The sequence below is a fragment of the Scyliorhinus canicula genome, chromosome 11, assembly GCF_902713615.1.
Source record: "Scyliorhinus canicula chromosome 11, sScyCan1.1, whole genome shotgun sequence".
Classification (NCBI taxonomy): domain Eukaryota; kingdom Metazoa; phylum Chordata; class Chondrichthyes; order Carcharhiniformes; family Scyliorhinidae; genus Scyliorhinus; species Scyliorhinus canicula.
In genome coordinates, this window is record NC_052156.1 from 14,434,258 (window position 1) to 14,450,284 (window position 16,027).

Genomic DNA, 16,027 nt, shown 5'->3' on the forward strand with positions numbered 1-16,027 from the left:
CAGGACTACTTGCAAACCAGTGTAAGCAGCATGTAATAGACAGAGCTAAGAGATCCCACAACCAATGGATCAGATCAAAGCTCTGCAGTCTTAGATCATAGAATCATAGATCATAGAATTTACAGTGCAGAAGGAGGCCATTCGGTCCATTGGGTCTGCACCTGCCCTTTGGAAAGAGCACCGTACTTAAGCCCACACCTCCACCCTATCCCCGTCACCCTGCAACCCCACCAAACCTTTTTTGTTTTGGACACTAAGAGCAATTTAGCATGGCCAATCCACCTTAACTGCACATCTTTGGACTGTGGGAGGAAACCGGAGCAGCCGAAGGAAACCCACGCAGATACGGGGGAGAACATGCAGACTCTGCAAAGACAGTGACCCAAGCTGGGAATTGAACCTGGGGCCCTGAAGCTGTGAAGCAACCGTGATAACCACTGTGCTATCGTGCCGTCTTGCGATCTTCCAGTTGTAGATGCTGGTGGGCAATTAAACAACTAACTGGAGGTGGGGGTTCCACAAATATCCCCCATCCTCAATCATGGGGAACCCAGCATATCAGTGCAAAAGACAAGGCTGAACTGTTTTCAACATCAGCCAGAAATACCAAGTGGATGATCCATCTTGGCTTCCTCCAGCCAATTTAATTCACTCCACGTGATATCAAAAAACAATTGAAGGCACTGGATATTGCTGAGGCCATGGGCGCTGATAATATTCCAGCAATAGTACTGAAGACTTGTGCTCCAGAATTGCCTGCACCCATAGCCAAGCTGTTACGGAACAGCTACAACACTGGAATCTACATGACATTGAAGAAAGCTGCCCAACTATGTCCTGCCCACAATAAGCAGGGCAAATCCAATCTGGCCAATTACCGTCCCATCAATCCACTCTGTATCATCAGAAAATTAATGGCAAATATCATCTACAGTGCTATCAAACAGAACTTACATAGCAATAACCTACTGACGGACATAACAGTTTAAAAAAAAAATCTTTATTAGTGTCACAAGTGTCCTTACATTAACGCTGCAATGAAGTTACTGTGGATCCGCCAAGGCCACTCAGCTCCTGACCTCAACGTAGCCTTGGTCCAAACATGGACAAAATAACCAAACTCTCGGTGAGGTGAGATTGACTGTTCTTACAACACCAGGTTAAAGTCCAACAGGTTTGTTTCAAACACGAGCTTTCATAAGAACTAGAACATAAGAACTAGGAGCAGGAGTAGGCCATCTGGCCCCTCGAGCGCAGCTCCTTGAGGAGCTGCACTCCGAAAGCTCATGTTTGAAACAAACCTGTTGGACTTTAACCTGGTGTTGTAAGACTTATTACTGTGCTCACCCCAGTCCAACGCCAGCATCTCCACATCATGACTGTTCTTGACATCCAACCACATTTGACAGAGTATGGCATCAAAGAGCCCTAGGAAAACTGGATAAATGGAAATCAGGGCAACGTTCTCCACTGGCTGGAGTCACACCAAGCATAAAGGAAATTAGTTGTGGTTCTTTGATGCTAATCATCTCAGCCATAGGACATTGCTGTAAGAGCTGCTCAGGATTCTAGGCCCAAGCACCTTCAGCTGCTTCATCAATGACCTTCCCTCATCATAAGGACAGAAATGTGGATATTCGCTGATGATTGCACAATGTTCAGTACAATTCACAACTCCTCAGATATTAAGGCAGTCCCTGTCCATGTTCAACAGTACTGGACAACACTCAGGCTTGGGCTGATAAGTGGCAAATAACAGTTGCGTCAATCAGTGCCAGGCAATGATCCCACCAAGAAAGAATCTAACCATTTCCACTTGACATTCAAAGGCAACACTATTGCTGAGTTCCCCACTATCAACATCCTGGGGGTGACCATTGACCCAAAATTGGACTGTACCAGCCGCATAAATACCATGGTTAGAAGAAGTCAGAGGAATTCAGCGATGAATAGATTCCCCCCCCCCCCCCCCCCCCCCCCCCCCCCGCCCCACCACCCCCCGATTCCCCAAAGTCTATCCACCATCTACAAGGCATGTCGGGGGTTTATTGGAACTCTTTCCACTTGCCTGAATGAGTGCGGCTCCAACAACATTCAAGAGGCTCAACGGCATTCAGGACAAAGTAATCCGCTTGATTGGTACCCCATTCACCACCTTAAATATTCAATCTCTCCACCACTGGTGAACAGTGGAAGCAGTATGTACCATCCTATAAAACAAATTGCAGCAACTCACCAAACTCCCTTTAACAGTACCTTCCAACTGCGACTTCTAAAGTAAGTAAAGTCACCATAATCCCAGATGACCACAGGCTGCTTTCCTCCTTGGAGGTGGAGAGCTGACTGGTGGTGATTTAACCTGAGGATCACCACACTTCAGGCAGGGGGCAAGGTTGAGAAGGCAGGGTCTTCATGAATAGCCTCAGCCGGTACAGGAATTGAACACGTGCTGTTGCCGTCACTCTGCATCACGAACCAGCTGTCCAGCCAACTGGGTTAAATCGGCCCCTGTAACCTCTACCACCTAGTTGATAACAGAGGATTCTACAATAGCAACACCATTGAATGTTAAGCGGAAATGGTTAGGTTCTCTGCCACCGTTACCACGTAGAAGGACTAGAGAAGCTGACATTGCCAATCATTAATTGCGGCTGAATCAAAATCCTGCAACTTACTTCTGTTTTTAATATAAATTTAGAATACCCAATTATTTTTTTCTAACTCAGAGGCAATTTAGCGTGGCCAATCCACCTACCCTGCACATCTTTTTTGGGTTGTGGAGTTGAGACTCACTCAGACACGGGGAGAATGTGCAAACTCCACCCGGACTGTGATCCAAAGCCAGGATCGAACCTGGGATCTCGGCGTCATGAGGCAGCAGTGCTAACCATTGCCGCCCTTCTGCAACTTACTCCTTAACCCCAGTGGTTAGCACTGCTGCCTCACAGCACCACTGAGGACCCAGGTTCGCTCCTGGCTCCAGGTCATTGTCTGTGTGGAGTTTGCACATTCTCCCCGTGTCTGTGTGGGTCTCACCCTCACAACCCAAAAAGATGTGCAGGGTAGGTGGATTGGCCATGTTAAGTTGGCCCTTAATTGGAAAAAATAATTGGGTATTTTACATTTAAAAAAAACTTCCTAACACCATTGTGGCCGTGCCTAGATCTGATGGACTGCAAGAAGGTAGCTTACTAGCAACACCTTCTTAAGGAAAGTAAGAAGTCTTACAATACCAGGTTAAAGTCCAACAAGTTTGTTTCGAATCACTAGCATTCGGAGCGCAGCTCCTTCCTCAGGTGAGGAAGAGCTACACTCTGAAAGCTAGTGATTCAAAAGAAACCTGTTGGGCATTAACCTGGTGTTGTAAGACTTCTTACTGTGCTCACCCCAGTCCAACGCCGGCATCTCCACATCATTCTTAATGAAAGTTAGAGATGGGCAACAAAAGCTGGCATGCCCACGCCCGATGAAAAATGTTTTTAGAAACTGCCTCGATCCACCCAAAAGATCATCTCTGCTGCGGATCATTTCATTAATCAAATCTAGGATAATTAGGGCCAGATTTTCATCTTCGGTTTGGGAACTGTGAGTTGGACCATTTGTGACTTTGCACTCCTAACTTTTTTTTTGGAAAAATATTTTATTGAGGCATTTATATATTTACACATCAAACATAATCACCGTCTCCAGGCTACCAGGGAGGCAAAGGCCACGACATTGGCCTCTCTCGCCCCCTGGACTCCCGGGTCTTCCGACACTCCAAAGACCTGGACTCGGGACCACCTTCACCTTCAGGACCTCCGACATGACGTCTGCAAACCCCTGCCAGAATCCCCCAAGCTTCGGACACGCCCAGAACATGTGGACACAGTTCGCGGGCCCACTCGCACACCGCCCACACCTATTCTCCACATCGTCAAAGAACCTGCACATCCTGGCCACAGTCATATGTGCCCTGTGGACCACCTTAAACTGGATAAGGCTAAGCCTAGCAAATAACGAGGATGCATTCACTCTCCTCAAGGCCTCCTCACACACTCCAGCCCCCACCTCCCTTCCCAACTCTTCCTCTCACTTACGCTTCACTACCCCTCTCGGGGCTCCCTCCCAATCCATCAACTCCTTGTAAATTTCTGACACTTTACCCTCTTCTACTCCTGTTCTTGACACCACCTTGTCCTGCAGCCCCCGGGGCCGCAGGTGAGGAAGGGACGGTACCTGCTTCCGGACAAAATTCCTCACCTGCAAATACTGGAACCCATTCCCGGCAGGCAACTCAAACTCCTCCAACCCCTCCAAGCTCGAGAAGCTGCCCCCAATGAATAGATCCCCAAACCGTTCAATCCCCGCCCGTTGCCACCCCTGAAAACCCCCCGTCCAGCCCCACCTTGACAAACCGATGGTTCCTACAGATCCATGCCCAAACTGAGGCCCCCTCCAGGCTCAGGTGCTGCTGCCACTGTCCCCACACCCTCAGGGCCGCCACCACTACCGGGCTTGTGGAGTACCTGGCCAACAAGAAAAGTAAAGGCGCCGTCAACAGTGCCCCTAAACTTGAGTCCTTGCATTCCCGACATCTAAAAGCAGCTTCCCTGACTCAGGTGCAGGTTGAAGTCTCCAGAGGCAATGGAGATGGGCGGTCACTGAGGCCAGCAGGTTGGAAGTCCTGCCTCCATTAACTGGGACATCAACCCAGTTCTATTTATGGTTGTTAGCCCTCTACCCCTCACTCCTAGTCCACCCCCATGTCCCCTTCATGTCCACCCATCCAGTACTCACCATGCAACTGTTATCAACACAAGCAGGCTCAACAATTGGCTGAACATTTAATTTGCCATGTGGCCACATTCTGAATGTTTGGCTGAACTACAAAAATCACTAATGGATCAGGTTTGACGATCATTTTTAGGAGTCAAGGAAATATTTATAAACTCATGGAGAACGGCCTGGGAAATCAAACGCAGAAACCATAGAGCAGACTGCCCTCATAACTAGGCAATAGTTTAAAAGGTCATTGGGACAAAACAAAATGTTCTACATTCTTGAAATGAAGATTGCAACACAATTTCCATAAAAGTCAATTTTGTTGAATTATTTGAAACAAGAAAGACTTGCATTTATAGAATACATTTCACAACCTCAAAGCGCCCAAAATTACTTTAGAGGCAATTATATACTGCACTCGGTGCAGTCACTGACGTCACGTAGGAAACGTGGCAGCTAATTTGTGCACAGCAACTTAAGCTCCCACAAACAGCAATGTGATAATGGCCAGATAGTCAATTTCTGATGATTTTGGTTGCGGGATAAATATTGGTCAGGACACCGGCATTCAAGTACAGGGAACCCCTCCTTTCCTTCGAAATAGCACATAGAAGAGTTGTCATAATAGGTGCAGGAGGAGGACATTCGGCCCCTCAAGCGTTCTCTGCCATTCAATAAGATGATGGCTGATCTGACTGTGGCCTTCTCGCCACTTTCCTGCCTATCCCCCCACCCCATAATCGCCTTTCCACTTATCTGAGAGGAAAGATTGAGACTTGGTTTAATATTTTACCCAAAAGATGACACCGAAACAGTTCAGCATTGTCAGCACAGACTGCACTGGAGCACCAGCTAAATAATGAAAATTAAGGACAGGATTCTCCATTTGGGAGGCTATGGGCTGGTGTGGGAACAGTGGCATTTTACGGCAGAAGAAAACAGTGCAATAGCTGCACCGATTCCGGGACCAATGGGGGGCTTGCAGCCATGCCGGGTAAAGCTCCCGGCTCCCACGCCAATATGCTGCTTTTCCATTCTTCCTGTCTAAGTAAATAAGTTCACATTTTCCCACATTGTATGCCATCTGCCAAATTATTGTCCACTCACTTAACCTATCTATATCTCTCCACAGACTCCTTGGGCTGGATTCTCCGATTCTGGGACTATGTCCCCAAGCCGGCGTGGGAAAGGTGGCGTTTTACACCAGAGGAAATGGCGTAAAATGGCCACTAATTCACGGTTTGCTGGGGGCTCGCAGGAAGGCAGCGTAGAGCACCCGGCTCTAGCTGCCGATATGGCCGGGAGAATTGCCGGGTCCGTGGCTGCGCATGCGCACGGCGGTGGCCTGCAGCAGCTGTGCCGTGCAACATGGCCCCACCTTCGGCTGGCTCGCGCGCCCCGGACCCCCCCCCCCCCCTCCCCACAATGCCCCCAGCCCCTGATGAAGTCCCCCTGCCCATGGATCGGCCCTCCCCCGACAGTGACGGGGCTGGACTAAGTCCGCAGCAGCCACGCCGAGTTCCCGACGGGTGAGACCACACGTTTCTGACGCTGTCGGGAACATGGCCGGTCGGGGTCGGAGCATCGGGTGGGCGGGCCTCAGACAATGTCGTGAGGCCGTCGATATGTGGCGCTTTGGATTGGGGGGCGGAGCAACGCGAAAGCGGCAGCGCTCCCGATTCGATCGGGAACTTTGATTCTCCGGCCGATTGCCGAACGCGATTTCGGCGTCAGCGAGTGGAGAATCCAGTCCCTTATGTCCCCTTCACAATTTACTCTCCTATCTATCTGTCCGTCATCAGCAAATTTAGCAATCATATATTCGATCTTTTCATCAAAGTCATTGTGATGGATTGTAAATAACAGAGGCCCCTGCATTGATCCCTGTAGCACCTCACAGTGTACATATTGCCAACCTGAAATGACCCATTTATCCCTACTCTCTGCTTCTTGTTCACTAACCCATCCTCTGTCCATACTAATGGCCAAAACATAAGTTCTTATTATGCGTAGTGACCTTTGATGAGGCACCTTGCGACGTGTCTTTTGAAAATCCAAGTATATCACATCTAGAAGTTTCCCTTTATCCACGGTGCTTGTTACTTCTTCAAAGAACTCTTTAAAAAAAAAATTTAGAGTACCCAATTATTTTGTTTCCAGTGAAGGGGAATTTAGCGTGGTCAATCCACGTAACCTGCATAGCTTTGGGTTGTGGGGGTGAAACCCACACAGACACGGGGAGAATGTGCAAACTCCACACGGACAGTGACACGGGGTCGCGATCGAACTCAGGTTCTCAGCGCCATATGCAGCAGTGCTGACCATTGCGCCACCACTCTGCCTCTCCTCAAACAACTCTAATAAATTAAACAGGATATTGTTTTCACAAAACAATGTTGATTCTGCCTGATTGCCTGAACATTTCTAAGTGCCTTGCTATAACCTTTCGAACAATATATTCCTGCACTTTCCCGACGACAGATGTTAGATTAACTTGCCTGTAGCTTCCTCTATTCAGGAAAGAAAGGTGACAGAAAGCAGGAGTTCAATTTGCAATATTACAATCTGATGGGACCTTTTCAGAATCTAGGAAATTTTGGAGAATTAAAACCAATGTGTCCGCTCTCTCAGCAGCCGTTTATTTTAAGATTCTGGGATGAAGTCCATCAGGACTTGGGGACCTGTCAAGACTTTGCGTTCCAATAATTCTTTCAGTACTTTTTCCTGCAGATTGTAATTTTTAATGTTGTCTCTCCTTTTAAATTCCTTTTCTTAAAATAAATTTAGAGTACCAATTAAGGAGTAATTTAGCGTGGCCAGTCCACCTACCCTGCAAATCTTTGGGTTGTGGGGGTGAGACCCATGTAAACACGGGCAGAATGTACAAACTCCATACGGACAGTGACCCGGGGCCAGGATCGAACCCGGGTCCTCAGCACTGTGAGGCAGCAGTGCTAACCACTGCGCCACCCTGCCGGCCCCTCCTTTTCAATTCCTGATTTACAATTATTTCTGGGATATTTTTAATGTATTCTGCAGTGAAGGTAGACACAATGGGCTGGATTCCCCGTCTTTCAGGCAAAGTGCCGATGCTGGCGTGGGAACTGTGGCGTTTTGCGATGCCAAAATCGTCGCCGGACTTTCACCGATTCTGTGACCGGTAAGGGGCTAGCAGCCACGCCGAGTAAACCCCCGCCTCACACAATACAAACGCCTGGAGAATGTCCGGGTGCGTGGCCGCGCATGCACACGGCGACGACCTGCAGTGGTCGCGCCGAATACATGGCGAAGTGAAGGAGTTTTCTTTTTTTTTTCCCACGATTGATTTTTTTCATTTTGAACAGGGCTTTACTGGCAAGGGTGGTGGATACCGAGTATCAGGCGATTGTTGTGTCGGATCACGCCCCACACTGGGTGGATTTGCGGGGGAGTAAGGAGGTGGGTCAGCGCCCGCAATGGAGATTGGATGTAGGACTGTTAGCAGGTGAGGGTGGGTGCGGGCAGGTGAGGGAGGCCATTCAAAACTATTCGGAGATAAATGATACGGGGGACGTTTCGGCAGCAACGGTTATGGGAAGCGCTGAAGGCAGTGGTTAGGGGGGAGCTAATTGTGATATGGGCTCATCGGGAGAAGGTGGAGCAGGTAGATATGGATAGGCTGGTGAGGGAAATACTCCAGGTGATAGAAGGTACTCTGAAGCCCCGGAGGCGGGACTGTTGAAGGAACAGCAGGATCTGCAGATGGAGTTTTGTCCGTTATCCACAGGGAAGACGGTGGGACAGTTGAGGAAGGCGAGGGGGGTGGTATATGAGTATGGGGTGAAGGCCAGTAGGATGCTAGCATACCAGCTAAGAAAGAGGGAGGGGGCAAGAGAGATAGGAAGAATGATGGACAGAGGGGGAAACACAGTCTTGGACCAAGCGGGGGTGAATGGGATGTTCAAGGAGCTTTATCGTCGGCTATATGAGTCGGAACCCCCAGCTGGGGTGAAGGGGATGAGGCAGATTTTGGAAGGTTTGGATTTTGTGAAGGTGGAGGAAGGGTCAGTGGAGGGGTTGGGAACCCCAATTGGGATTGTAGCAGTAGTAAAGGGATTGGAGACCATGCAGTCGGGTAAGGCCCCGGGACCGGATGGCTACCCTGTGGAATTTTACAAGAGGTTTTCTGGAATGCTGGGCCCACTGCTGTCAATGAGGCAAGGAAATGCGGATCTTAGGGGAATTTGGACGGTTCTCAGGGTACAAATTGAATATGGGTAAAAGTGAGTTTGTTATGATCCAGCCGAGGGGGCAGGAGAGGAGACTGGGGGAGTTGCTGTTTAAAGTGGTGGGAGTGAGTTTTCGTTACTTGGGGATTTAGGTGGCACGGGGATGGGAGAAGTTACATAAATTAAACTTGAGCCAGTTAGTTGAATAAATGAGGGAGGACTTTTGGAGGTGGGACATGCTCCCGCTGTCACTGGCAGGGAGGGTACAGACCATTTAAATAACGGTCCTCCCGAGATTTGTTTGTTTTTTCCAGAGCCTCCTTATTTTTATACCAAAGGCCTTCAGTAATCTCTGGTTTTGTGTGGGCGGGTAAAACCCCGCAAGTAAAGATAGCGGAGCCAAGCCAGGGGGGGGGGGGGGGGGGGGGGCCTGGCGCTGCCGAACTTTAGGAACTATTCCTGGGCGGTAAATATAGCCATGAGTAGGAAGTGGGTAGTGGGGAGGGGTCGGTCTGGGAGCAGGTAGAGGCAGCCTCATGTAAGGGCACAAGTTTGGGGGCATTGGTAACGGCTCCTCTGCCGTTATCGCCGGCCCGGAACTCCACAAACCCAGTGGTAGTGGTGAGGCTCTGAGAGTTTGGGGGCAGTGGCGGAAGCACATGGGAGTGGAGGGAGCGTCGGTGTGGGCTCCAATTTGTGGCAACCACCTGTTTGTCCCAGGGAGGCTGGATGGGGCAGAGAGCAGGGATTGAGAGGCTGGGGGATCTATTTATTGATGGGAGCTTTCCATGTTTAGAGGATTCGGAGGAGGAGTTTGAATTGCCAGGAGGGAATGGGTTTCGATATCTGCAGATAAGGGATTTTGCGCGAAGGCAAGTTTCGACCTTTCCGCTTCTACTGCCACAGGGGATACAGGGCAAGATAGTTTCTAAAACAGGGTGGGGGAGGGGAAGGTTTTGGAAATTTATAAAGAACTTATGGAGTGGGAGGAAACCCAGATAGGTGAGCTAAAGCGTAAATGGGAGGATGAGCTGGGAGGGGAGTTGGAGGCGGGTCTGTGGGAGGATGCTCTGAGCAGAGTCAACACGTCCTCATGTTGTGCCAGGCTCAGCCTGATATAATTCAAGGTCGTTCACCGGGCACACATGACAGTGGCCTGGATGAGCAATTGTTTTGGGCGGGGTACATGTGTGTGAGGTGCACGGGAGGGTCCGCATACCATGTCCACTAGTTTTGGGCATGCCCGAAGCTTAGGGGATACTTTAGGGGATTTACGGATGTCATGTCCACAGTGCTAAAAACGAGGATGGCGCCGAGTCCAGAGATGCCGATTTTTGGAGTGTCGGAAGATCCGGGAGTTCTGGGAGGCAAGAGAGGCTGACGTCTTGGCCTTTGCCTCCTTGGTAGCCCGGAGACGGATATTGCTAGCATGGAGGGACTCAAAGCCCCCAAAATCAGGGGTTTGGGTTAGCGACATGACTGGATTTCTTAGACTTAAGAAAGTTCGCCCTGAGAGTATCAACGTTAGGGTTCGGTCGGAGGTGGCAGCCGCTTATCGACTTCTTCGGAGAAAACTAAACTGTGAGCAGATTCAATAAGGGTGGGGGGTGAGGGGGGGTAGGGGAGAGTTAGGCCATTTTGTGTCTAGAGTAGGCGGGAACAGTGGGAGATAGAGGGATGTGTTGTGCACTGAACTATGTTTACATTTGTATTTGTATCTTTCATTGTTATAAAACCATAATTGCCTTAATAAAATGTTTAAAAAAAAAAAAAATTCTTGATCTGTTCTGAGTTAGTTCAGGGGTTTTCAACTGGGGGCCCAAAGACCCCGAGTGTTCTGTGAGATGTTTCAAGGGGTTCGCTAAATAGGACTCAGAACTCTGGGGCAAACCACATCTGACCTGAGTACCCCAGAAGTACCAACTCATGAACTGGATCACTGAGGCAAACTGACAGTGCGCATGCATATGGTTTTAACAGGACAGTCTGGATAGGTTTCAGTGACTGGCACCCACATTGCTGGTGACTGACTGGCTTGGGTCTGGTATCATTGTGTGCCACCATTTTACTGATTTTTGCAGCTTTTACTTGAACATTTCCCTGCTTTTCAGTTAACCATTCCCCTCTCATTGTCGATCTCTGAACATAATTAACCATTTTTTGCATAGTAATTTCCCTGCTTTTCGATTGAATATTTTTGTTTTCGGACTTTGCAATCAATTTTTGATGATTAATCAAATAATCCTTAGGGCATCACGGTGGCGCTGTGGTTAGCACTGCTGCCTCACGGCGCCGAGGTCCCAGGTTTGATCCCGGCTCTGGGTCGCTGTCCGTGTGGAGTTTGCACATTCTCCCCGTGTTTGCGTGGGTCTCGCCCCCAGAACCCAAAGATGTGCAGGGTAGGTGAATTGGCCGCTCTAAATTGCCCCTTAATTGGAAAAAATGAATTGGGTACTCTAAATTTATATTTTAAAAAATCCTTACCCATTTTTACCGAAGACACCTCTCCATTTTTGCAAAATGTTTGCTCAGAACCAGCAATCTGTTTCATAGTAATTAAAGCTAGTATATCATAACTAGCAGGGTAGCATGGTGGTTAGCATAAATGCTTCACAGCTCCAGGGTCCCAGGTTCGATTCCCGGCTGGGTCACTGTCTGTGTGGAGTCTGCACGTCCTCCCCCTGTGTGCGTGGGTTTCCTCCGGGTGCTCCGGTTTCCTCCCACAGTCCAAAGATGTGCGGGTTAGGTGGATTGGCCATGCTAAATTGCCCGTAGTGTCCTAATAAAAGTAAGGTTAAGGGGGGGGTTGTTGGGTTACGGGTATAGGGTGGATACGTGGGTTTGAGTAGGGTGATCATGGCTCGGCACAACATTGAGGGCCGAAGGGCCTGTTCTGTGCTGTACTGTTCTATGTTCTATAAATATATATTAATTTCTACCCAAAAAATATTTACTTTTTAAAATTCATTTACGGGATGTCAACATCGCTGGTGATGCCAACATATATTGACCATCCCTAGTTGCCCTTGAGAAGATGGTGGTGAGCTGCCTCCTTGAACCGCCGAAGTCCCTGATGTGTAGGTACAACGGCAGTGCTATTAGAGAGGGTTTTGATTCAGCGACAGTGAAGGGATGGCCAATATATTTCCAAGTTGGGGTGATGAGTGACTTGGAGGGGAACTTCTAGGTGGTGGGGTTCCCAGGTATCTGATGCTCTTGTCCTTCTAGATGGGAGTGGTCATGCGTTTGGAAAGTGCTGCCTAAGGAACTTTGGTGAGTTTCTGCAGTGCATCTTGTAGATGGTACACACGACTGCCACTGCTCATTTGAGGTGGAGGGATTGAATGTCTGTGGAAGGGGTAGCAATCAAGTGGGCTGCTTTGTCCTGGATGATGTTGAGCTTCTTGAGTGTTATTAGAGCTTCATTCATCATGGGTGGCACGGTAGCACAGTGGTTAGCACTGTTGCTTCACAGCGCCAGAGTCCCAGGTTTGATTCCCGGCTTGGGTCAGTGTCTATGCGGAGTCTGCGTGGATTTCCTCCGGGTGCCCCGGTTTCCTCCCACAAATCCCGAAAGACGTGCTGAAAGGTGAATTGGGCATTCTGAATTCTCCCTCTGTGTACCCGAACAGACCCCGGAATGTGGCTTTTTACAGTAACTTCATTGCAGTATTAATGTAAGCCTACTTGTGACAATAAAGATTATTATCTTGGCATCATACATGTGCCTCGTAGGTGGTACAGGCTTTGGGGAGTCAAGAGGCGAGTTACTTGCCGTAGGATTCCTAGCCGTTGACCTGCTCTTGTAGCCACAGTATTTTTTTTCCCCCCCAGTGGCTTCACTGCAGTGTTAATGTAAGCCTACTTGTGACAATAATAAAGATTATACAGCTAGGCCAGTTCAGTTTCTGGTCAATTGTAACCCCCAAAATGTTGACAGTGGGAGATTCAGTGATGGTAATGCTATTGAATGTCATGGGGCGATGATTAGTTCCACTCTTGTTGGAGATGGTCATTGCCTGGCACCTGTGTGACGAATGTCATTTGACATGTGTCAGCCCTAGCCTGGATATTGTCCAAGTCTTGCTGCATTTGGACATGGACTGCTTCAGTATCTGAAGATTTGCAAATGGTGCCGAAACTTGTGTAGTCATCAGCGAACACCCCTCTTCTGACCTGATGATGGAAGAAAGATCATAGATGAAGCAGCTGAAGTTACAGTGGGCAATAGGGGTCTCAAGAGGCAAAAAATGTTGAGAATCTTGGAGTCAACTAAGCTCAGCTGGGACCATTAGTGAAGCGACAAATAGTCATTAGCATCCTTAGACTTGGGTCAGGCAAATCATCTTCGTTTCTTCTTCTTATTGCTATTGAATGCAAGCTTGCAAGTGTGGGGACGAGATCAACTGCAATAACCACAAAATGGAATAACATACCAACACTCAACTGATCAGGTTAATTGAGCTGGGTTCTGGAGGTTAATGGGATTCCAAGGAAACTACTTCAGCAAGGAATATGGACCTGTATCAGGAACAGAGAAAATAAGATTCTGTACCTGGAATTTTCTAGTTTTGATGCCAGTGTTCAACCATAACCTACTGTTGGAAATAACCCACAAGTACTCATTCGCTTTGATTGAAGACAGAAGATGAACTAAAAACTTGTAGAAACATTTATTGTACAAGGCATGAGTTTGTGCAATTCCTCACAATTCTCATCGTAAGACCAGAGGTAACTTTTCCTTGAAAGTTGACTGGTGTAACTGAACTACAGAACATCTTCAACAGGGGCAGGCCAGAATAACATTACAAAACAATCCATATACTGATGCGTTGAGCGTCTTTTAGCATTTTGAAGAAATTACTTACAACAGCAATTGAAACACATTGTACAAGAGGGCACATGCAGAAAGCCTGGTTAGTGTTGAAACAACATTGTCTGCTTGCTGCTTTCAGGTGAAGTAGGATTTCCTTTCAGGATAAGAAATAGGAAACAAATAAAAAGCAAGCAAAGTTACGATAAGCTGCAGCCGATTACCATACACGAGAGCTGTTTACAATTTGGAGTGTTCGAAAGAATGTTACATAGGTCCTGTTTGAAAGGACAAGTGAGAAGGAGCTGCGTAGGGACTCCTTAAAAAGCAGTCTCGAAGTTCAATTGTAATATGTGACTGAAAGGTTTTCTAGTTCTTCCTGAACAGTGAGTTTCATCAGTTTGGTGTCTGTGCGCGCATAAGTATTTGCATGTATAAGGTGTGTAACCTTCCTGGTGCATTGACCATAAAGTGGCATTAAAAATATCCTGGGTCATGAAATTAGCTTGCCTTTAAAGTAATGAAATGTCCCAAGGTGCTTCACAGGATTATTATAAAACAAGTATAGTACCAAGCCAGATACAACCAAAAGGTGATCATGGGGTAGGTTAAGGTGCATCTTTAAGGAGGAAAGCAAGGTAGAAAGGCCAAGAGGGGGAGGGAAGAGTATTCCAGTACTTAAGGATGAAGCAACAGAAAGCACGGCCACTAATGATTGTGCAATTAAATTCAGGAATACACAGAATTAGAGGAATGAACATATCTCAGGAGGGTTATGGGGCTAAAGTAAATTACAGAGCTAGAGAGGGCAAGGACTAAGAGGGATTTGAGAACAAGGAGAAGAATTTTAAAGTCAAGACGTTACTTGACTGAGAGCCAGTGTAAGTCAGTGAACACAGGAGTGATGGGGGCCAGGAATCAAGTTTAAACATGGGGCAGCTGAGATTTACATGACCACAAGGCTGTGGAGGGTAGAATGTGGGAGACCAGCCCAGAGTGCATTGAAATAGTCACGGCTAGAGATAACAAAGGCAGAAACACGTATCAGCAGCAGACAAGATGCAACTAGGGGCAGGGTCTGGTGACGTTATGGAGGTGGAAATAGATGGTTTAAATGGTGGCTCAAATATGAGGCTGGAAGCTAATCTCAGGGTCAAAGGTGACACCAAGTTGTGAACAGACTTCCTTAATCTTAGATTGTTGCCAGGCAGAGGGATGGGGTAGTAGCTAGGAAAAGGAATTTGGAGAAGGGACTGAAAACAATGGGGGCAATTCTCCGCCCGCGTTACACTGGGCGCACATCCTGCTATTCTTTTTAAAATAAATTTAGAGTACCCAATTCATTTTTGATTTTCCAATTTGGCGTGGCCAATCCACCTAACCTGCACATCATTGGGTTGTGGGGGTGAAACCCATGCAAACACGGGGAGAATGTGCAAACTCCACACGAACAGTGACCCAGGGCCGGGATCGAACCTGGGACCTCGGCGCTGTGAGGTAGCTACCCACTGCGCCGCCGTGCTGCCCCCCCATCCTGCTATTCTGGGAGAATAGTGGGAGAGCCCCTAAACCGGGTTCCCGCCGGGTGCTGAACGGAGTGGGTGCTCCCGGCCTGCAGCATCTGACACAATCTGGTTCACACCGTCGCTCGATGTGAACCAGATGAGCATATTTAAATGGGCATTTGGAGGAACTTTCTGCTCATCTAGAACTTGATGCCAGGTAAGTCGTCTATTAATTTAGTGAGGACCTGAGAGAGGAGGCTGTGAGCTCGAGTCGGGTGTTGTCTGTGTTGAGGTGAAATCTAAAAATAATAAAATTAATAATGATAATAAATTTGATTTTAGAGAAACCGTTAAAAAAAATCAAGCAATGTTCCTTCAAAGAAAAATAACTGGAAATGAAGCTCAGGTTACATTAATGAATAAGTAAATTGCATTTAAGTTTCATATAATCTGTACATTAATTGACCTCCAATTGATAAAAAGCATGATATGTACATATTCAAATTGTCTATTTATATTGAACACTGGGATGAAGTATGCATTCTTTGAATTCAGTGATGTACTGTGAAAAAAGTTAAGCAAATCAATGTTGCCCACATAATTATCAAACAGAATTTGTCCGGAGAATACAAAACACTGCAAACATCAGGGTAACATTTTCAGAGTTCCTCAATCCCCTGGAATAATGTGCTGCAAATAACACATGCCATTTCTCCAGGGTTTCTGCTGATCTTCCG